General features: G+C 40.3%; 1 long non-coding RNA gene across 2 annotated transcripts in view; it reads left to right on the forward strand.

Moving 5' to 3' along the window:
• LOC138265406 (uncharacterized) overlaps positions 1–23,734 on the forward strand; it is a 335,861-nt gene that overhangs the window by 179,427 nt on the left and 132,700 nt on the right. For both annotated transcript variants that reach the window (XR_011199356.1, XR_011199357.1), the window contains exon 2: positions 16,551–16,576. This is a non-coding gene — a long non-coding RNA (uncharacterized lncRNA). The remainder of the gene's footprint in view (positions 1–16,550; positions 16,577–23,734) is intronic.

A 23,734-nucleotide genomic window follows, 5' to 3' on the forward strand; every position in this document is an offset into this window, starting at 1 on the left:
AACTGAAGAAGCTTTTGATTCAATAAGCACTTATTTTCTTCTGTTACAGAGGAAGGGCCAAATCCATTGTAATGCCAAGCCAGATATTCTGCCCCGTTTGTTGGGTTTATGAGAAGGACCCTGTGGTCCATTGTATCAGATGCTACAGAAACATCATTCCATGCTTCAGGAGGTGAAGAGAATTATTCCAGGTACTTCAGGTTATAGTTAATAAGGATAAGTAGTACAAAAGAGAGGAAAGCAAATATACCATTAAATGTAAAGCTCTTAATCAACACAATTAAAGATTAGTAGAAGTGGTGGGCAAGATTGTTCTAATTTACCACTGTGAATAGAACCCTGTGTAAAAAAGATTTTTGTAATCTTCAAATATGCTAAAACTTGTACGAAAGGAGTAGTCAAATAGTAGCGAAAACATAATAACGTTTTGTACTGATTTTGTTATACCATATTTGTAAAGAGTCCAAGATGACTGGGAGTGTGTGTGTACTTATGTAAAGGTCTGGTCTCTCTTTTTCAAAATCGCTGTATTTGATCAGTGAGAACAGGAAATTTGCTGGGAAGATTGTGCTACTGGAACGTGGCAGATCTTCTGAATTTGTATGGATTAAGAACGTCGAAATCTTGTCTTTGTTAAAGCAGCTTAAATCAATGAGAAAGTCAGGTGTTGTATGCGTATCGCTCATGACAGCTAAACATAGAGTTATATGACCACTTTATGCGATACACCCTTTTAAGTGATGCACCTTGCTCAGGTCTCCTTCACCAGGGATAGAACATGAAGTATTTAACTCATTCACCGTGCCCTTTCCACTATAAGAAAGCTTAATAAAAAGTGCTGAATCTGCTTAATTAGCTCCCAACTGCAGGTTAGCCTATGGGGTAAGTGCTTTCTACTGACTGAAAAAAGTTGACTTTTGTTGCTTTGAAGTTTCCACAATTGAAGCAAATAGTGGTGAAGAGCTCGGGTGTTTACGATTTCTACATCAGAATGAGCCCCCAGCTGGAATCAATTGGGATGTCTGCCTACTGGTGACCTACAGAACTCAATTCTGCTCCCTCACCATATAAGTCTGTCAGGGATCTCGGCTTCTACTAAAATCAATTATTGTCAGTTCCCCTCACATTTATAAAGTGTTTTCCTCCTGCTTTCATAATCTCCAGCAGCACAAAAAACCTCCTTTTCTATCACTTTCTTCTCCACAGATTGTGGTTCAAGCAGTTATTTTACCTTGTCTCAACTACTATGATTCTCTTTATCTTGGCCTTCCATCTTCTCATAAGGCTAACCAGGATTCAAAATGCAAAATTTACTATTTTCCAGCTTCGTTGACTTACCTATCTATTTGCCATGCTTCCTCTCACTGGCTCCATCTCTCCAGCAGAATTAAATTTTGGACACTCTGCTTGGTTCACTGGTCCTTTCATTGATCTAACTCTGGTTATCGTTAATCACCTTTGACTCTATCTTGCAGCTCTTGTGTTATCCATTCCTCATCTCAGAGACTGGTCGCGATTCTTAATATCCAGCTGGCACTTGTCAGAGGCCGCTACTTGCTGGCTGTCAAAGCCTGGAATGCAATCCACCTCTCTCTATGTCTGGTCAATGATCATCTTGCCTTTTATTAGTGCTCAAGAGCTTTTTTACTCTAGTTCTCTTTAATTTCTTCCCTTCTTAATCTGTTACAACTGAGCACCCACCAAGATTCACTTCGTGCCAAAGTGTGCCTTATAGGTTCTTTTTTCCTCATCATCATCATATTATACACACTGTGACTAGTTAGAAGTTTGGCTGGATCATTAAATGTATGGAAAATGTGATAACATTGGCGCGAAGATTCTGGGTAGGGCTAATACAAAAGAGCTACAATTACTTTATACGAAGTTGATGATGTGCAATTTTCTGCATTGGAAAAGGATTTCCCAGTCTCTCCATGTGATAATGCATTTATTAAATTCCTGTACGTTTTTGCTGTTCTAAACCTGAGTTTTGCCCAACTTATAATAGTAATGTATGTTGTGCAATCAGTATATTAAAAACAACCGACGTTGATTGATTGTAGTCAATGAAAGAGCCCTAACCATTCACATTATGTGTTGATTATTAATTCACGAGCAACAGACACAGTTACAGGTCTTACCAAAATTTAAACTACGCTGATGTCATTTGTGGAATGTTATGAATTTCATATTACTCTTGTTACGCAAAATCACGCTATTGAGCAACTTTGCATAAGTATGTACCATTTGCCATAAAAATGTCCTGCAAATAAACTTACCAGAAAGCAAGTGGCTGTTGCTCATTGTGCTTTAGTTAAATGCACCCTTGTGACAAAAAATGCACTTCATGGAATTATGTTATTTTTGCTGAAACTTCTTGTAATTACTTGAAAGCAAATTACGCAAATTTCACAGACCCCTACTCATTTAAAGTAGGGCATGCTTCCTACCTACCCTCCAGATACACTTGCAAAGGACTGGCTGACTTTTAGAGATCCTATTTGTCTTGCGGGGATCTTTAAGCCCTAAGAGTAGCCATTGCTGCAGTAGTTGATGCCTGTCACTTAAAGGTAGGCTGATACAAGGAACAGACAACAAAAGTAGGGGATGGAAATGTCCAATGGGTAGCACTCATCCTCCACCTTGCAAATGGCATTCTTACAATCAAGAAAATGTATGGATAATTGAACTGATGGATTTGGGGACTGGCTTCCTTCTTAAAAGTAAGGGCCATACTAAGAGCGAGGCACATGGGATACTCTGTCACAAATATGGCAGATATCCCTTTTGCGTAGTCAAGCGCACACCAGCCTATGGAACTTGTAATAGGCAGGGTGGGTTATCTGCCAGATTTTGATGGAGAACACCAGTTGCCAGTCTCTATATAATGCCTTAAGGGTCCTTATTCAAGTATTGAAGAATTTAGAGAATTTGGAATGGGGACAAATCTACACCAAATTCTAGCAAACACAAGTTTTTCCCAAGAATGGGGATTGATTGCTCAAAAAATCAATCCTTTTCTGGACAGTTTTGAATGATTCTGGGACAAAAGCTCCTGGCACTTTCAAGCTAATCTGAATAGGTAGAAAGTCCCTGTCAAACTCACCAAAAAACCTAGGTATCGTAATTGACAAGCAAACTTCGAAGTTTCATAAGGTTAGCCACTCACCAGTAGACTGGACAACGAAAGCAACCTCTAAGTCAGAATCATTGTGCAACTCACCAAAATGGTCCAGGTCACTCAAAGAGCAGCAGCGAGATTCTCACTCAATCTCCCACTCAGCTTTCTCATATCCAAACACGCCAGACCTTCTCTGGCTCCTCAGGCACAAATGTGCACTCTTCAAACTCCTCATCCTCTTCTACAGAGCACTACACATGTGTGACGTGTGTAACTGAACACCAATATCAACTTCTGTACCCCGAAGAGACACCTCAGAAATGCCAATCTCTCGCTCACCCATGTTCACGGTATCTGAAGAGGTGGACGTTGCACCTTTTCTTATCTGGTTTCTAAAGCCTGGAACAACCTCCTGCTACACATTAGTCTTCCACCTCCCTCCGAGAATTTCACAAAGAGCTGAAAATCTGGCTTCTTCATTAGGTCCAAGTGAGGGCAGCCTCCCCTTCTTCTGAGGTGCCAGGATATCAGCAGGGCGATATAAGCTTTGTACAAATCTTCACAAAACTACATAAGATAACATTGATTGATATCCTTGTACATTTCCACTTATGTATCTCAAAACGTGTCACTGAAGGCAAACCGACTGCAAAGTATATGCACTTAACAATTTATTAATAAAAGATTGTCTCAGCTATGTGTTCGCTTGAATATAGACTTAGTTATAAAACACATGTAGATTTATAACATTGGCATCTCTCATTCGGCCACACACCTGACTAGGACCATGCAAATATCTACAATAATGAAAGCGTCTTCTGGTTTAATTTGCCTTGCCCGCAATGATTGTTGCTGCAGCATGTTGGAAAGGCTAATTAAAATATGTAGAATTTACTGAGGCTGTCACTCTATCAAATTACCAAAAAAGGTTACAAATTGGTTTCTGTTGAGACTAATTTAATTTTAAAGGGTAGCATTTGTATTTAAACTCTAGGAGGTTGCCAAACAGATATTCATAAAAGCTACATGTTGGCATTTTCTGGGACTTGCAATTGAAGTCAGAGGATACTCTGGCCTAATTAACATATCAGCTAGACGGTGCTCTCTACTACTGCAGAGGTAAAGCCTGAGAGAACTCTTATCTGTGTCTGTAATGTGAAGAAGGTGCCAGTGAAGAGAAGCACACATTAATGAAGCTATAAATCACAGAGAAATACACATCGAGTATGTGCCAAATGTAGAGTTTGACGGAAAAGGACCTCCATTGCAAACACAACTAAGGACCCTGCCCACCAAACCCATGGTCCACCCCTCTAATTTAACTACAGGAAGATGGGCAGACCTTTTGTATTCAATCAATGGAGTCCCTGTTGGATCCATCAATAGGATACATTCTCTGATAGCTGCCAGAAGAAGTACACTGCACCGCCTACCCTATTTAAGGTGGGTGATGTAAAGTATTTTGTTCCTGTCCATCTGTGCCAGGAAAAAACAAACACTGAGGGATAAGAAAATACAATAATGACCCTCACATTCTGGAAGACAACTCTCTATGGTGGGGGTCATTCGGTTTTTTTTAGGAACAAAGTCTCGTTTTGGGAGTTTGTTTTTGAAAAACAAAAAAGTCAATAGATTTGTGGACAGCCACCAAAACAAATAGTGACAGTCCATCAAACTCTTAGTATATTGAAGGGAACTGCTGTGACAACAGTTCTTTTCGATGCACAGATATGACCAGCGGACTGGCGGTCATCTCTAAATTTGGTAGATGGAGTACCACCAGGATAGTGATGGTAAAGTCCTCTGCCATTCCAACAGGCACTACTCCATCTATTAAACCTTAAATCAGGCCCTTCAGCTCTCAATATAAAATATCTGTCAGAGAAACAATTTAGAGGAACAAATGTGAACCTTCAGAATTGCCAAATCGGTGCTGAATTACATAGATTGAACTGACATTAGACTTTTTTTTCCTATTGCATTCACCAATTGATCAGTGTGAAAATAATATTAGCAGAAACCTGCCAGTGCAAAAATGTCAGTTTGCTCTGCTCTATTGGTATGAATGTATTTTTGCAACATCAGTTGCTGCAAAATTGCCATGCCACCAGTACAAAAATGTCAAACCCCATAGCAAGCTATAAAATCAGGTGCATTGTTCTGGGTTTTCATAAGATGAATGAATGAAAGATAAGTTTATATGTAATATTAAGGGTTCAACCGGACATTTGTTCTCCCGATTAAAACTACGTAAAAAAGAGTTTGGGAGAGACGAGCAATGGTCAGTTCAGGGAAGGTAAATAAGATGACACAGAAACAATAGCTTTAACAAAAAATCATTCATCTTTTACTGCCACTCCTTAAAGCAGCTAAGATATAAAGGAACAATTTCCTGTACCCAAAAACACTCTTGCATCATGACTCATATACACTAAAACAGTTGTCTCTATTGTGCAACGTAGCACACTTTTTTCAAATACATAGAGAAATCATTTGAAAAATCAGTAGAGAGGTGTAGTCCTATTCACTGATGAAAGTCTCATTGCAAGTTAAATGTGCTCATGCTATAAAAGGAAACGCGAGAAACATTTTTGTGTGTAAAATGGACAATAATAAAACATAATATTATGTAAAGGAAATTAATATAAACATGTGAAACATTTAACAGAGTCCTATGATTCACCTAAATTAGCTCACTTGAGAACTAAACAAAAAACAAAATTATACGCTAAATGTACGAACACATGGATCACAAAAATGGATTGCAAATTGTGCACCGATTTTTAGTGCCTGTCTTTAATTGTGCAATGCCGCCTGCACACTGCTAGGTCTAAGCAAAATAATCTCCAGTCGAAGGGAATCACAGAATGTTGAATATTAATTACCCAGGTTGCCATTGTGCCTCCCCGTGACTGGCTACAAACACAAGGATGTTGGCGTGCAAGAAACAGCAGACCACAATCACTGTGTTTGCTTTATTTGGAATTAAAACAAACCCATACACCTTAAAAAAAACAGGTGCTGTTTTATGATTCACCCCCAGGAGCCAGTAGAGGGTTCAAACACATCTTTACTGGGACATAACTGCATCTGGTGCTCCCTCTCCAGTCAGCAAGCAATGGACTCAAAAGGGAACCCAGCAAAGTTACAGAATTTAGGATTGCTAGAATATAGGCACATTAACATTTTAACCCTGTGTTGAAAGGTACACGTGCAATGAATAAACTATGTACACAAATACAACACATCTTCGCCCCTTTACAGAAATAAAGAAATATTACACACATAAAAAAATGATACCTCCGTAAACCTTCCCTATGTACATTATACACATTGCATTGTAAGATTACTGACATTCTTTTATATACATTCTTAAGCATTGCATATATAGTAATTTTTTATGCCTAGGTGGTACCCGAAGCCTTCATGACCCGTGACCTCTGCCCCTCTGTGCATTATCTTCTTCACCTTCATCATTATAAGTTCCAACTTTTCCCTCTAACATCACCCTTACTTTCAACTGCCATTTGTACAACTCTGTTCACCATGCGATTTGCCCTCTCAACAACCCCATTGGCTTGCGGGTTGTTCAATGAGGTTCATGAGTGTAGTATGCACAAACATTCAAATACTGCGGAATTTCATCCAACTTAAGTTGAGTCCCATTATCTGTGATCAATTTTACCAGATATCCTTCCTCTATGAATACTTTATCCAATACTGTAATGGCATTCTTTGATGTGTTTTTTCGCATAAATGTCACCACAAACCATTTGGAATAAACATCTACCATGACAAGGCCAAACCTCAATTTGGACGCCTCCCATCCCACGGGTCCTATAAGTCTATACAGACCGTATGCCATGGTAATCCTGGATCCACTATCCCATTACTCATTGCTCTACCACTTTCAATCATTTTCCCCCATCTTTACAATCCTTGCAGCTCACCTCCCACTCAGTTACATCCTTATCCATACATGGCCACCAAAAGTTCACTGCTCAAGGTCCTTCTGGCATGCCATGGCTGGCCATTTACTCAAGCATGCATTTCCTGGGGGTTTGAGCCATTGGAAGCTTGTTTTGGAAAGGCCAACGACCACTGCCGCTGTCACATTCTCCAGCTCCCCACTAAGTTAATTAAAGAAGACACAGCAGGGTCTTCAAGACAGAGTTTGGGAGAGGGAGAGAGAGATTTAGAAAGAATGAATGGATGGAGAGAGATACTGAAAATGAAGCAATCAAACAAAGCTGGTTCCAATGAGCAGTGGAGCTGAAATGCAGCGATTCAGGGTCATCGTCGCCACTACCATCAACGGTGATGCAAGGAACTTGTGCCAGGGAAATTGTCATACAGTGGCGGTTCCGGGGGCATTGCTTCAGTCCGAAGATGCAGAGTGCAGTAGTAATGAATTTTTTTGCATCCGTTCCGACCCATGGAGTAGTGGTGATGCATCTGTTCTACTCCTCGCAGCAGTGGTGATGCATTGATTCTGCTCCTACAGCAGAGGTAGCGTTGGTTCCATTGGAGCAAACACCTTAGGCCCACGTCTAAGGGTCAAGAATTGGTGTGGCACTTCTTGGTAGGGCAGACTCACAGAGGGACGAGTCTAGGTGCAGAAGCTGGGTGGTTGGATATATTTTATGTACCTGCGACTTCAGATCAGGAGGCCAGCCAACTGGCCCTTGGAGTCACTCTGGGTTGGAAAGATGCAGGTCTAGTCCTTCTCAATCCCACGGAAAAGAGCAGCAAGCACAGGTCAGCAAAGCAGGAGAACCGCAAAACAGCAGTCCAGCAGAATGGCAGGCCTTCATCAGCACAGCAGTCCTTCTTCCTGGCTGGGTATTAACAGGTCAAGAAGAGTACTGAAATGGTGGTGTCTGAGGTCCAGTTCTTATACCACTGGTGCTTTGATGTGAAGCAGACTTCAAAGACATACCTTTGAACTGCACAACCTTTCCTCCCCTGGCTTCAGATTCACTGAAGTGGGGTATGCAGCCTCTTCAGGTGTAAGTATGGCTGTGTCCAGCTCCTCCCCAGGATGGTCCATCAAGGCCCATCAGTTCACACCAAAGCACCCATTGTGTGTGGCTGTACAAGGGGAGTACACAAAGTCCAGCTGTCACCCAGACAAGACATCAGAGACATGCACCCAATGGCTAAGACAAGAAAATGCAGTTTAAAAGCCAACTTCACCCTAAGTTAGGATGATTTTAAATTGTGATTCCAGAGACACCAAACGGGGGAAATACACAAAGCCTAGCTGTCACTCATCCCAGACAAGAGATCAGAGACAGGCTGTGGGCACCCAATGGTTAGGGCAAGAAAATGCAATTTAAAAGCTAACTTCACCAAAAGTTACGATTTTAAATTGTAATTCCAGAGACATCAAACAGGGGTAGGACGGGGAGGTGTTATCGCTTCCCATTTGGAAATTACACTTATAGTATGTAATAAGGTAACTCCAATGTTATCCTTTGATAAGTATTGGCCTTGCAGCAGTGGAAAGCAAATTTAAGAGTTTTTCACTACTCGAATAGGTCTAACTTAAATGTACATGTCCAACTTTTTAAATACACCACACCTTGCCCTTGCAGCTGTCTAGGAAATCCCTTAGGGGTTATTTATCTGTATTAAAAAGGAAGGTGTGAGCCTCACAAAAGATTGAATTTGCCAGGTCGCCATGGCTGTTTAAAACTGCACACACAGGCTCTGCAATGGCAGGCCTGAGACATTTAGAGGGGTACTTAAGTGGGTGGCACAATCACTGCTGCAGGCTGTCATGACCACACAAACTTGCAAAGTCAAATCAAAGAAGTGCATGAGAAAAGCAAAGAGATATCCTCAGTGGAGACAGCAAAGCCCAAACTGGAAGAAGGTTTGCAGAGTAATCTTGCGCTTATTTCAAAGGAAGAATCAAGAAGAGAAGATCCAAGATGGCCGCTGTGAGTCCTGAAGGTTAGTTACAGTTCTAGTCTTGCAATCGGTTGGTTGCTAGGTTACGAGCTCTCCAGCTGAAAGCCTTGCACTTCAACTGAGGTCTGACAGGAATCAGCTGTGTGGAGAGAGAGCGCGCTTCAGAACAGAAACTCCTGTGAGGTAAAATTAAATTTGAAGATTATTTTACAGAAAACGGATAAATATTGTCAAGGTTTATTCGAAGAGTTTGATAGTAGACCGTTCCCGTGGAAGTCGGCAAGGCTACAGAGTTAATGTATGAATTAACCTTATGTTTACAAGGTTCTTGTTTAAGATATTAAAGTCAAAGAAAAAACGAACTTTAAAAGAGCAAGTATCTACAAATGTCAAGGTTATAAACAAAGGCAAAGTTTAAAGGAGAAACGAACTGTTAACAAATAAGCATTTACAAATTCAATGGTAATAAACCAAAATAGAGTTTAAAAGAGAAACAAACTTAAATAAACAAGCATTTACAACTACAAGTTATCGACAGATGTCGAAGTAAGGAAGGAGAAACTAACTGTAATAAACAAGCATTTACAAATACAAGTTATCAACAAATGTCGAAGTAAGAAAGGAGAAACAAACTTTAATTAACAAGCATTTACAAATACAAGTATTGACAGAAGTCACAATAAGACAGGAGAAATTAAATAACATCAGCTGATTTGAAGAACGCATTATCACCAACTATATATATATATATAGCAACATAAAACCAATCTCTAACAAAGGTTGAGAAGTTCTTCCAGAATCAGTAATAAGCATTTTTTAAGAAGAGCTATCATTTATAGAGAGAAGCAAGGCTACAGAGAACTCAGGGTGAGTGAAGAAATAATAGAATTAAAGAGAATTAAGTGTTGAGAGTAGAAAGTGAAAAACTGATGTTGTATGTCCCTAGTAATTGCGACTGTGACTCTTGCAGGTGCTGTATCCAATCTTAGATGTGAAGAGGCAGACTGAGTACTGGCGTTCATCATCTCTGTGGCAGTCTCTCTACCATCCCATTCCCCTTTCCCCCTCCGGGGTACTCAGCACGAAGGATTAATATTTGTTGTGAGTAGCTCGGGTCGGGACTGAGGAGTTATCTTCTGCTTCTGAGGAAATCGAATTGAAGTATCCTGACACAGGCCCAGTGGTAGCATTTAATTTACAGGCTCTGGGCACAGGTAGTACACTTTACTAGGGACTTCTAAGTAAATAAATATGCCAGTTGGGTATCTGCTGATGTTAACAGATTTTCAGGGAAAGAACACAAGCACTTTAGCACTGGTTAGCAGTGGTAAAGTGAGCAGAATCCTAAAGCCGCCAATAACAAAGTCAACAAAAACAGGATGTCTGAAGGTGAAACGTTAGGGGAAACCACGGCAAGGATCCCAGTTCTACTAGTGTAGCACATAAATCAAGGCTTTCTTCTGAGAAATTGCATCGGATACTTCTGTAGCATGGCCCTGCTGTGTCTTTAAAGTAGTCCTGCTATGACTTTGAAATATGGATCAAAAAAGCTGAATGTAAGCAAATCCACTTTGAAGGTGCTATCACTTTATGCGTCTGCTTGTTCAGTCAGCCGACTTTTGACATGGCATCATTATTATGTACTATGTGGCCAAGAGGTCTAATAATATGAGTTTGAGTATGATCAGAGGTACCTCTTGGAAGTAGCAAGTGTCCTTATAATTGGATATCATTATTAAAAGGAACCACGATAGACTGTAATCATGAAAGGTGCTTTGAATCTGTGGACAAGGAACCTGGGAGGTTGATAAATTGTTATATTTTAAAATGTTGATTGTATAATCGTATTTGATTTTAGAAGAGCTAGGTATAAGACGCATACTATGTAATGGTTTACGGTTTTAATTGACTAATAAACTTAATTTAATTGATTGGTTGATTACTCCTCTAAAGAAGCTATCGAGTTTGCATCTCTTTTAAGATAGACTTCAGAGAGGCTTGAAACCTTGTCTCAGTGGTTCAGTCATAAAATTATTGTAAATCGCATTGGTTTTTTTTTAATCCCCTATTGCACTGCTAGCTTTAGGAAAATGTCTCTAAATCCTGAAAGGAGAAATATGTGACAAGAGCCATTCAGAGGCTTATGTGATAAGCCTTGGGCTAATCATCCATCTAACCCTAACCTAAATTTGAATGGGTCACATGTGTCAATATCACAGTCAATGGTGTGGATTATTTACTTATGCACTTATCTGACATCAGGCAGAATGCATTTCACATTGCCAAAGTGGTAAGAGTGCTATGTGTATTAAATATCTAATCTAACCGTGCCACTATTCTTTTCAGGCCAAATTACCAGAATGTTGCGGGTTTGATTTTCATAACACTTTCCATCCAAAGTTACTAAGTTAAGTTAATGCTTGGTACACATTGTACACATTGTGACTATGTTCTCCGGCTGCAGAACACGCACTTCAAACGGTATATGATTTTTTTAAAAGTGGGGGCATAAATATTTCCATCTCTCCTAATCTCATTGCAATTTTCACTGCCTCATGTTAACTCTGTTCTCATACAGTTAATTTACTGCAATAATAGTTAAAGCAATTTGTAAATAAAAAAGTTTGACCACTTAGCCAGAACATTTGTAACTGAGGCATGTTTATGAATCCTTCATCTATAGCAGAGGTTAAAAACACAGCGGGCCCAAACACAACTGTGGATTTGCAACTGCAGAATTACACCCTTATTCACAAATCGTTTATGAAGTATAACAGAGAAACCGTACCCGTTTCAGCATTCAAGCCATACTTGAGGAAAGCATGTGTATTTCTTTTATTCAAACGTGCATAGGCTTTTCCACAGGATTAATTGTACAGCTTATACATTTAGACATGGCGAAGGAATGTACACCTGCCTTTTGCTGGAGTATATTTCTGACAATTTCTAGGGTGATAAGGGGGGGTAAGAGAACAGCTTTATAATATAAAATAACTCTACAGTTTGAGGGTGTTCCCAAACCTATCAGAGAAACCCACGCTGGAAACCCATTAGTGGTATCCACTCTTGTCAAGTACCACAGGGTAGGGTAATATTAACTCTCAGCAAAAGAATTTATGGGGGCACTTTTGTGATAGGTGTGCACCCATAGTCATAATTCCAGCACCTTTAAGACAGACTGACTGATGCAAATAGGTTTGTGAATGAGTCCTTAGAAGAATAAATAAATAGGGCAACCACATCAACAAGAGCGATTTTCCGACATCCAACTTCATGTACATCGGTGTTTGACCTTACCTCATTGTTTGGGAATATAAGGAAGAAAGGAGAAAATTTGTCCTGTATCTGGTATTTGATTTAGTGTTTTGTGAATAGTGATGGGTTCAACAATTTATCTGAATTTTTAATGATGTTCCTAGGATTTGATTGTGGCATGGAGAGACTACAAGGGCAATCATAAAAATTACTGAATAAAATGTTCTGACTTGATTTATTCTGAAAACCCAGTGTTAAATTGAATCATTTCACTGTGGCTAAAAATGCTTAACATGATTGATCCATACAGGATACCAGTTAACTCTTTTGAATGCTTGCAGCCCAGGTACTGTGGGGTAATTGGGCATACCACTATATGTTTTGACGGGATTAAAATACTGAACAGACTGTGCATCTGAGGTTGGGGGAGCTACAGCAAGAGTTATAGAGTCTGGGAAACTAAAACAGTGATATTTGGACAACTCCGATTTTAACTCTCAAGATAGTTGTATTAGCAGCCCATAGGAGAACTCGGGAGCACCCTCAGATCCGTGCTCTCATCATATCTTCAACCTGGCCAGCACCACCATAGCTCTGCCGAATTATCAACCGATCCTTCGAGACCGCCACATTCCCATCAGACTGGAATCACGCAGAGATCAGCCCACTGCTCAAAAAAACACCACTGACCAAAGGGAGCAGAAAACCTACAGACCCATCTCTCTTCTCCCTTTCACAGTCAAGGTAACGGAGAAGCACGTCAACCAGCAACTCACGGAATCTTCACTTTTCAACATCTAAATGGCCCCGCTTGCCAAGATCATCAAACAACACGGGCTAAACATAGTCTCCTCTGCCAACAATAAACAACTGATCCTCTCCCTGTCTGAGGTCTCTGCAAAGGCCATGAGAAATTTCCACAATGGGATGAGAGCAGTTGCCGCCTGGAAGGAAGCCAGCTGTCTCAAACTCAACTCGGACAAGACAGAGATCCTTGTAATCGGCTCCACCCCTTCTGCCTGGAATGACTCCTTGTGGCCCACTGCACTGAGATACCCTTCTGCCCCCACGGACCATGCACGCAACATGGGCATTATCCTGAACTCCTCTCTATCCATGACCCACCAAGTCAACGCCATCACTTCATTATGCTTTCACACCCCCGACTCCTGCCAAAGATTTTCAAGTGGATTCCCTCCAACACAAGGAAGAAAGTCACCCACGCACTTGTCACTAGCAAACTTGGACTACGGCAACGCACTCAATGCTGGCATTACCAAGAAACTTCAATCAAGACTACAAAGAATCCAGAATGCAGCAGCCAGACATCCTCTGACGCAGCCACATCTCCTACCACCTTAGAGACCTACACTGGCTCCCAGTCAACAAGCGCAACACATGCAAACTCCAGATCCACACCTACAAGGCACTGGAACAGCATAGGACCAGCATACCTCAACCAACGCCTCGCATCCTACGTGCCAAACAGACATCTCCGTTCTTCCCAGCTCGCCCTTGCAGCTGTTCTCAAGATCCGGAAAGCACAGCAGAAGGAAGATCCGTCTCCTACCTAGCAGCCCGGATGGAACACACTACCTCTCAAGCTCAGGCAGACCGCATCACTGAAGCAGCTCAAGAAGGACCTCAAGACCTGGCTCTTCGATTGAGGAGCATGCCCACAAAGATAGCCTTGAAGCACTATGGGTGATTAGCCACGCTTTACAAATCTCTGATTGATTGATTGAAGGGGAGACTTCAAGCCACCATACCCTGGGGTAATCAAATGTGGTTCGCCCCACCATGTTTTTGTGTCCCACATAAAAACCCATGGGTAACAATACAGCCATGCCATGTACCAATGTATTTGAACAATATTATATTATTGGTAATGATAGTATCTGTTGTTTACTTTTCACATGCATCATTTAGTTGTGGACTGTGACTGAAGTACCTTTTCCTTTAAAGTAAAGGCATTACTCTGAGAATGATTTAATAACTGTTGCTAATTGCTTGAATGAGTTCTAAGACTCTACCCCCACACCACCTCCCTGGGTTAGCCTTGAACTGTTCGAATTTGCTATTCTGAGGGTATAGTGCTAAAGATGTGCACTTAGTGCTCAGTTCTGAGTTCAACAATAAGCTGATTCCAGTTGTAAAAAGGCTCTCATTGTAACATTTTGAGACCTGTAACCACTGATTTCCCTGGGTCTCCTAAAAAGGTTTCCACACCCTAGTACGGTGTGTGAATTTACCTGGACTATGTGAGAACAGAAATAGCTTCTATTTAGAATAACCTGTATAGTTGCAGGTGTTCCAATATACATGTACTTGTGCAGCACGCACTACACAACTTAATTTTATCTTGGCACTACAGTCAGTGATGGTAATTTGGTTAGTTATATACAATGTAGCTACATACAGTGCGGAGATAATGCTTTACTGTAGGTTACCTTAGTTATACTCGATTATTTGGCAAATTACACATTGGTTTCATGGACACCTTCCTTTGCTCTTGCTGAAACAGCAAATAGGTGCAGTGAGCATTATGCAAATATGGTCACCTTACATTGGTACTTTGATCAACATCTATCCAGGATACTGATCATTTGGGCCTGTTACTTGCAAATTGTCAGGTGTACTCAATACACTTTTTGCCTGATTACAAGAGGAAAATAAGCGTATGAGAGGTGAGTTTTCAGGTCTAATCCTTAAATGTTTATTGGTAGGCTGTTCATGTGACAGATAGTATAGCAATGAAGCTTAGATCTCGTTTATCTCAGCACTTGCCCGGGCTTCACTAGTAAGTTTGCCTTTCTAATGTCACAGGAAAAGGTGGCATTATTTTACTTTTTCCAAGAGTTGCTGTGCTGACAGCACTCAAGTACTCTAAGAGAAAGCTGGACTTGTAATTGAGTAAGTGTAAGTTTATAAATTAGGATGACATTACATACACAAGATAATTGCATTAGGTTTGAACTTTGTTGAGTCAACGTCATGGATGTATCATGACGAAAGGGATTATTTTTACTTTGGAAGAAGTGCAGTTTCCTTTGGAATGAAATCATCCTGTCCCTTTTGCTACCCAAAGAAAAATGAAAGCCAAAAGAATGTAATCGGCTGACTCGGAAGAGTAATAATGAAAAAGAGAAGAAACTTATCATTATGAAAAATAGAGGGGCATCTTATTGCGCACTCCGTACGAGTTATGTGCTAGTACATTCTTCAAAAGAGAACTCATTCACTCGCGCCTGTCTCTTGGTGCTACAGAAGGGTTGCAAGAAGGAAATGTCTACAGTTCTTGCCTAAACAGCTCAGTTTCAATTTGGTGGAAATATTATACAAAAAAACTGAAAGATCTTCAGTTTTTTAAGGAATTTAAGAAGCTGACTTCCAGTTGTCATGACCACTGGTAGAAAGTGTCAGGGGACCTGATTCAGATTTGAGTGGACGGGTTTCCCGGATTTAGATTTGGCGGACGGACTATCCGTCACCGTTTTGATGGACTAACGCATCACCCGAAGTCTAAATCAGGACTAAAGCCTTTTTTTGCAGGAACTCCAGGAATCCATCAACTCATTCTAATAATGTGTAATCTCAAGCAAGAGTTTCAATTCTGAACAAGGTGACCAATTGACCCATACAACATCCAGACATCTAGTAGAGCTTAGAAAGTTTACTTGAAAAAGAGGCATCTTATACATACCTGTGGCCAGCAAAATTGATCAGGATGGGAAGTTGTAGGCAGAAAGCTAATTAAAAAGTTTGTCAGAGAACATGGTGGGTGGTGGAGAACAAACCATAGCATGTTAAAGGGGTTATACATTGTGGTGCCCTCGCGCTGTATCTATAAGTCTACATAAATGTGCTTATAAATATATGATGATGTATAATTTCTCCAGGAGTTCATAATTAGCTTTTTTATTTGCTGGTACTTGCCTCAATGTCTGTTCATAAATTTCCAACAGAATACAAAAGACAGCTGATGTATTTCCCAGCCATGATTCTTTCCCTTTTTTAAACTCAATAGTGATGGCATTTTATTTCAGAGTTTGTGTATTTGTCGAATAATTAATGGAATTAGCAGGGAGAAAAAATCTGAAAATATTATTCTATAAATGAATTGAAATTTGAGTGCATAAGTATCACTATTAGGTACAGTAAATTACAGTAATGTCACCAGCGCCAAAAATGATTTCGACATAAATTCTGTATATGATTCCTGGAGTTTAACGTGTATTTTTCGGGGTTTTTTTTCCAGAAAACAAGTTGCATGCCAGACATCAGGTACTTTTCTAATTTTACATTTCGGCGTGAGATGAATTCGAGAACCAGTTTTTATTTGTATAATTGTGCTTATGTTCATGGAATGTTCACATAATGTGTGTAAACAAGGGCCCGCTGTAAACCGAGAGATATGAATCTAATTGAAGTACTCCCCATATTTCGTTTTTATTCTGAACCCAGTGACCCAAGGCCACCTTTGTCTGTTGGATGGTGGTAAGGGAAGTGCCCTCCTCCTATAGTACAATGATTTACTAGGAGTACTAATGGATCAACACCAATTGGGACAGGTCTGCTTTGAATATAGGGCACGGAGCAGAGTGTCGACTTTACTTTCCTGAATGGCACCCTTTTTACAGTAAGTCCCATTTATTTGTTTAGTGCTCAGATTCTGTATGTGTGTGTCTGTGATTGGGAGAACATTACCTTTTGTTTTTTTCGCCCACAGTAGCCTCATAATTTAATCGGTACAATAAGGTTTGTAGGGGGATTCATTTTATTTGTGATAATTTGCTTGCAAATCACTAACAGGTGTGCATGTTTGGGGGGTCGAGATGATGTATAAAAGGACTTGAAAGATTATGGTGTGGGGTTGAGGCCTGGCTTTTCCATCATTTCCTGTGTGCAATGAGCAATGTGGAATGTGAAAATGATTTCAATGCAAAACACGTGTGGTGTTATATTTTTTTCATGAGGACATTTGTTGGTGTTGTTCTATATAAACTTAGGGGCCCAAGTCCAACAAGTATTGAGTGTTTCCATGGAGCCCAGCATCCAGCGATACCTCAGGTTCACTGAAACACAGCTGGGATCAGGGAATATTGCACAGCAGTTGGTATACACAACTCTGTCTCACAGGGTTTTGAAAATCTCGGATGGGACATCTTGTGACAACAGCATTAAATGTTGTCTCATAGAATACAACAGCATTAAATGTTGTGTGCATAGTATTGGTGGCTTAATGGCATTCAGGAAGAGTTTAGGGGGCCACGTGCTAATACAAAACACCTAGAAAAGAGTAGGACCATTGTAATAACGGAAATTACACTTCTAAATTTACTACAGCCCTAATTGTGTTAAGAGAGGTGTAAATTTGCTCCAGCCTTGGAGTAAGTCAAGCGCAACACATCATCAACCACTGGTACTGCAATACATACCAATAAAATTAGTGAAGGCATAGGATTAAACTGACACCTGATAGCATTTAGTGTTAAATTGATCACATGTTTCTACATTAAAACTATATTCATGTTTAAATTTAGTGATTAAAAATAAGTATAAATATCAATTAGTTTTAACTATGTCACAAATTAAATCATACACTTAATTTACTGTAAAAAAAGTTGCTTAAACTTATTAACTTATTTTTATACACATACGAATGTATACCATTATTAAACACAAGTTTATCACAAATTAAATAAACTTTTAACATTAACAATGTTACTGAGGGTGTTTTTTTAAATGATCACTCAAAAAATAATCTTTATAAATTGAATTAATATATTGAAATGATTTTACAATGTATTAAACATTTATTTGAGGAGGTAATGTGTTGTAAATATTTGATTTTATTAGTTCTAGGTTAATATCAATATTATTTTTATATTTATAGTTTACATTAACATGATTGTATTTAATTTAAAAAAAGAAATAATAAACTTAATAAATTCCCTGTATTTGCCAATACAGAGATCTCATCCAACAGCAGCAAATTAGTAATAGTGACTTTATAGTCGTAGAGGCTCTACCTCCTCATGTGAGCATGTGAAGACCCTTACATTTAAACCTAGATGTAAACCACCACAGGGAAATAGAGACTAATGAAAATACTGAGATTCACACCTAGGTGTAGAAGATCTATACGTGAGTAGATATATTCATTTAAGTTTCCCTTTGTCAATCATTCCATAGATGTTAAAATTACAAAACAATGTGAAACCTACAGGCAATAAGAACATTTAACACTATTCAGTTTTTTCCTAGGGAAACAGAATAATATGAACATGTGCTTTTGTCTCATTAATTTTGAAGGTTTTTCCATTTTCTCTACGAATTTAGCCAATCATGTCCACACATTCTGACAAGTATTTCTGGAGATTTTGGCTATTGTCTCCACGGTTCCTAACTTAAAGCTATGACCCTTTGCTGTAATGCAACCCACTCCTCCTGCTGCAAGGACAACATCGAATTGATATTTGTTGTAGTTCTTCGAACTCTGCAGTTGCTAGCTCCATGTTTTTGAATGTGTGTGAGTGTTACTGCTGGTGCAGCATGCATATGTGTGCTGGATGGATGAGTTGTACCTGATTATGGGAAGTGGTAATTAGGGTGTTATTTATAGCTTTCTCTTTTGTGATGTTTTCTCAAGCTGTGTGATTACCAGATACGTAGGCACATGAAATGAGTCACTGATCTTTTGAGGTACATAGTTTAACCTGCTCATTGGAGTGTGTCCAACACACCTGTTTTACTTCCATTTTCACTTAGTGTTGGACATGCACGTGCGCCAATGCTAAAGTCCATAACAGGTAATTCTTCAGTTTTTAGATGGAATTGACATTTAGATCTAGGGTCTCCATTTTTAGCCATGGCTTTGAAGCTTGAAATCATTTTCTGAGCGTTCTTGTGTGTGTGTGTTTTTGTTATTTTTTGCAGTAATTAGACATGCATTTTTATGGCAAGTTCTGCTTAGTGCATGATGTTAGTAGTGCCTAGGTTTCTAAAGCATGGGGTTTTTACAGCACACATTTTTTCATGCAGGTGAACTTTGAGTTTCACTTTGCACTTAATAACTCTGATGAATTCTGTTTGATTCTAACTTTTAGGAATGCATGTATACATTAATTTAGTGTAAGTTTTATATTACACAACACGACCTAATGCTTTACATAGATATGGAAATTGTGTTACTGGTTAAGGTCTGACACCCTACTCAGCAGCAAAGGCAATTTCTGTCAGGGTGAAGTCACAAGCAATCCTCATTTTAACCTGTCCACAACCATCTGGTAGCTTGGCACAAGAATAGTCAGGCTTAACTTCGAGGCAATGTGTAAAGTATTGATGCAGCACTTCAAACAGTAATAAAGTGAAAAAAGAACACCAGAAAAATCACATATCAACTTAGAACATTTTAGTAAACTTTAATAAATTAATTGACCCCAAAAAGACAATGGGGGATGCGTTGTGTTGTGCAGCAGCGGTTCCGAAGCAGCTGCGCAGAGATGTGTTGCACTGTGTCGGTTTTGCTCACATGGCCACAGCTGAGCTACAGAACACATCCAGCCCAATTTCAAGGGTCCAGGACTGGGGTCGCATTAGTTTCAGGGCAAGACTCACATCAAATAGAGTCCAGGTGCTGGGCTTAAGATGATTGGAGCCTTTTCTGTCCCTGATCAGGAGGCCAACTAACTAGCCTTGGAGTCACTCTGATGGTCCTGTGATCAAGAAGAAGGTCCAGTCCTTTTACTGGGGTAGCAGGCTGCAGTGCAACAGAGTAGTGGTCTTTCTTGCAGAGCACCACAGCAGTCCTTCAGAGTCTTCCGTAGTTCCTAAGGTGTACTCGAGAGTTCAGTCTGACGGTCCTTTATTTATAGCTAGTGCCTATTTTTAAGTCGGAGAAGGTTCTGAAGGCTTTCACCCCAGAGGTCCCTTGCCCGGCCCCAGCTTGTCTGGGGTCACAATAGACTAGTGGCAAACCCTTTGTGTGTGTGCTCCCCCCACACTGTTAAGTCAGAGATGGCCCATCCTGCCACCACCTATGCTCCTTTGTCTCACTGTCTGGGAGCAATGTCCAAAAACCAACTGCCAGTTACACCGAGTCATTTGACCCAGGAAACAGGCTGCAGGCACAAAATGGTTGGGACAAGAAAATGCCAACTTTCTAAAAGCGGCATTTTCAGAAATGTGCGTTAAAAACCACCTTAACCATTAAAAGGTGTAGTATGCTACATTAGTTATGTTTGTATATGTATATAGTTAACAGTATTTCTTGCATTACTCCAATGTTGTTTGTATTACATCTATGCTTTCTGGAAGGAGAATGTTGGTTAGGTTCTTTAGTGAGTCCAGGATTCCTGTCCTGGCTGTTGACCAGATTAGAGCCTTCTTTTGCTGTCTCCTCTGTTGTGGGTTGTTTGGATTAGATACTAAACTTTCTCTCATTTGCCATGCTTTGGATTTGTATCTTATTTTCCACCTTGCCACAAAAGAGTTTTAAATTAAAATTCTTTGGACACCAAACTCGCACATTCCTAATTGAAAGCTATCACTTATTAAATGTAATAATTTAACCCAATGTTATCCTATGAGAGGGATAGGCCTTGCAGCAGTGAAAAACAAAGTTGAGAGTTTTTCACTATTAGTACATGTACAACATAAGAGTACATGTCCAACTTCTTATAGGCTGGATAGCGCCCACCCTGTGGGTGAAGTATGTGTTTTAAAAAGAAAGGTTTAGGCCTGGCAAAAGGTGAATTTTCCCAGATCGAAATGGCAAATTAAACTCTAACTACAGATTGCAATAACTGGCCTCAGTCATGTTTAAAAGGCTACTTAACTAGGTGGCACGATTAGTGCTGCAGGCAGGCCACAAGTAGCATTCGATTTAAAGGTCCTAGGTTCATGCAGTACAACTTTGACAGGGGCTTACAAGTACATTCAGTCTGTCAGTTGGATGGAAGCCAAGTCTATAATGGTTAAAGGAGAGAGCACACACACTTTAGCAATGTTTAGAATTGGTAAAGTGTACAAAGTCATAAGGCCAACAAAAATGAGATCAGCAAAAATAGAGAAGGGAGGCAATTAGTTTGGGGGAAGAGCACCCGAAGGCTGACAGGTCTAAAAACATAGGAATGTATGCATCCACAATGGTGTAATATATGCAATATACTATAAAAGTAAAAAAATGCATTGACATCATTAATAGAATAATAAACAATTATGTAGGGTAATAGCGTACTGCGGGATCTATATTTTCAAATACACTTGCTCTGAAATCTAATACAGGAAGCACAAGCTGCTCTCTAAATGAATATATATATATTTTCACAAACAGTTTGCAAGCCTCCTTAAAACTGACTGAACCATATGCAGCACAGTATCAAGTGCAGAGATACCAACTCATAATCCAAGAAAACCTCACCAAATAACAAAGTAAATGCTGCATTCACTCAGTATTCAGCTGTGTTTTCTTTTATTCACTGCTTATAACAACTCCTTGATGTGTTTTGGCCGATTCCAGCTTTGCTTACGAATCAGAAGTTTCTTGGTACATTTCCAGTATGTGTACAAAACATGAAAGTAGAATGGATGAGGACCAACTGCCTTAAACTCAACACGTATAAGACAGAGGTGCTGGTCTGCAGGAACAAACACTCCCCTTGGAACTCCACCTGGTGGCCATCAGAGCTCGATCCAACTCCATCACCCACCAACCATGCACGTAATGTGGGGATCATATTAGATAACAAACTCAACATGGCCGCATTATATGAGAAGAGGCAATAAAAAGTAAAGTATTTAACCATTCTACAGTCCATACAAAATACTCTGCATAATACCAAAATATACCCAAAGATATAAACAGTAACAGATGAATTCTGTTTCTCCAAAGCATTATGGCCCTCATTATAACATTGGTGGTAAAAACCACCTACCGCTACCGTGACGGGCGCCAACATACCACCACGGCGGCTACCATCCATCCACCATATTATGACCACTGCCTGACTTCTGCCACAGTATGAACAGAAATCTGGCAGTGTTCATGCTGGAGGATGGTGGTAAGCTTACTCTGCTACTACCTGCACTGCCACACCAGTAGAATGCCGCCAGTCGTATTTTAACCAAACATACAGCTTGGCAGTGTTGTGCTGGCGGGGCACTGCTGGTGGTAGCAGCGCCCCTTCCTGATCCCTGCCGGACGACCTCCTCGCCGGACAAGGTTAGTCAGGTGTCTGACAGGGGAGGGGGTGGGAGGGTGAGGGGTGTTGTGTGTGTGTGTCTGAGTGTGTAAGTGTGTGTGTGAATGTGTCTGTGTGTTGTGTTATTTGTGTGGTTGTATGTGTGTTTGTGAATGCATGTATGAATGGTGAAGTGAGTGCGTGTCTGCATGTCAGTGTGAATGTGTGAAAGAATGTTTGTGAGTATGTCGGGACGTATGCGTGTATGAATGCGTGTATGCCAGTGTGTGTATGAATGCATGTATGCCAGTGATAGTGAATTGGTGTATGCGTGGTGCGTGTGGGTGTCTGTATCATGTATGGGGGGGTGTTTGTGAATCAGAGGTGGTGGCGGGGTGTTTGTGAATCGGAGGGGGTGTGTTTGTGAATCGGAGGCGGCGGGGGTGTGTGTGTTTGTATCGGGGGTGGGGGGTGTGTGTGTTTGGATCCGGGGTGGGTCGGGTATGTATTTGAATGTCAGGGTGGGGGGGTTAGTGTGCGTATTGGGGGGTGAGGGGGTGAGTTTGGATGGAGGGGAGGTGGGGGGCATCAGCTGTGTGTTGGGGTGGGGAAGCCTCCTACCGGTGACAGGGAAGGAGTTCCATGGCTGTATGAGTGGAGAAGTGGCAGGTTGGCAATAGCCAACCTGACATTCTCATAATGTGGAGATATTTACAGCCAGCCTGTTGGTGGTATTACCGCCACATTAACACCCACCTCCGGGGTCATAATGACCCCCTATGCCTCTGTGGGTTAATCATACATTCATGTTGTTCCTTAATGCACAAATTTCCAATGAGTGCACATCACATCTTTGCTCGGATGTATTGCATATGTGGGTTCCCCTTCAGATTGATTAAGTAGTTTGCATATATAATTTAGAATCCAGATTGCCTAAAATGAGCATACTGTTCAATTTATGACAAGTGAACCCAAGATAGCCACTCCTAGTCCTGTAATAAAGGGAAATTCCTTGTGTACAAAAATAGAGTATGAAGGATGGGAAGAAAGTAAGAAAACTCTGACTCATAGAGAGTTCAGTAATCTATAAACTCACTAGCCCTGGCTAAGTAGGCATGGTTTATTGAATATCATCTATATGTCATAACTTGCTTGGATATTCGAAATAGTAACATGTGTCATTTAAATGTATGCCCTAATGACATACAATTACCTCATCTATTGGTTGTGGTTACACCTAAATCGGTCATGGAATGCT

The sequence above is a fragment of the Pleurodeles waltl genome, chromosome 11 (genome assembly GCF_031143425.1).
Source record: "Pleurodeles waltl isolate 20211129_DDA chromosome 11, aPleWal1.hap1.20221129, whole genome shotgun sequence".
Taxonomy (NCBI): Eukaryota; Metazoa; Chordata; class Amphibia; order Caudata; family Salamandridae; genus Pleurodeles; species Pleurodeles waltl.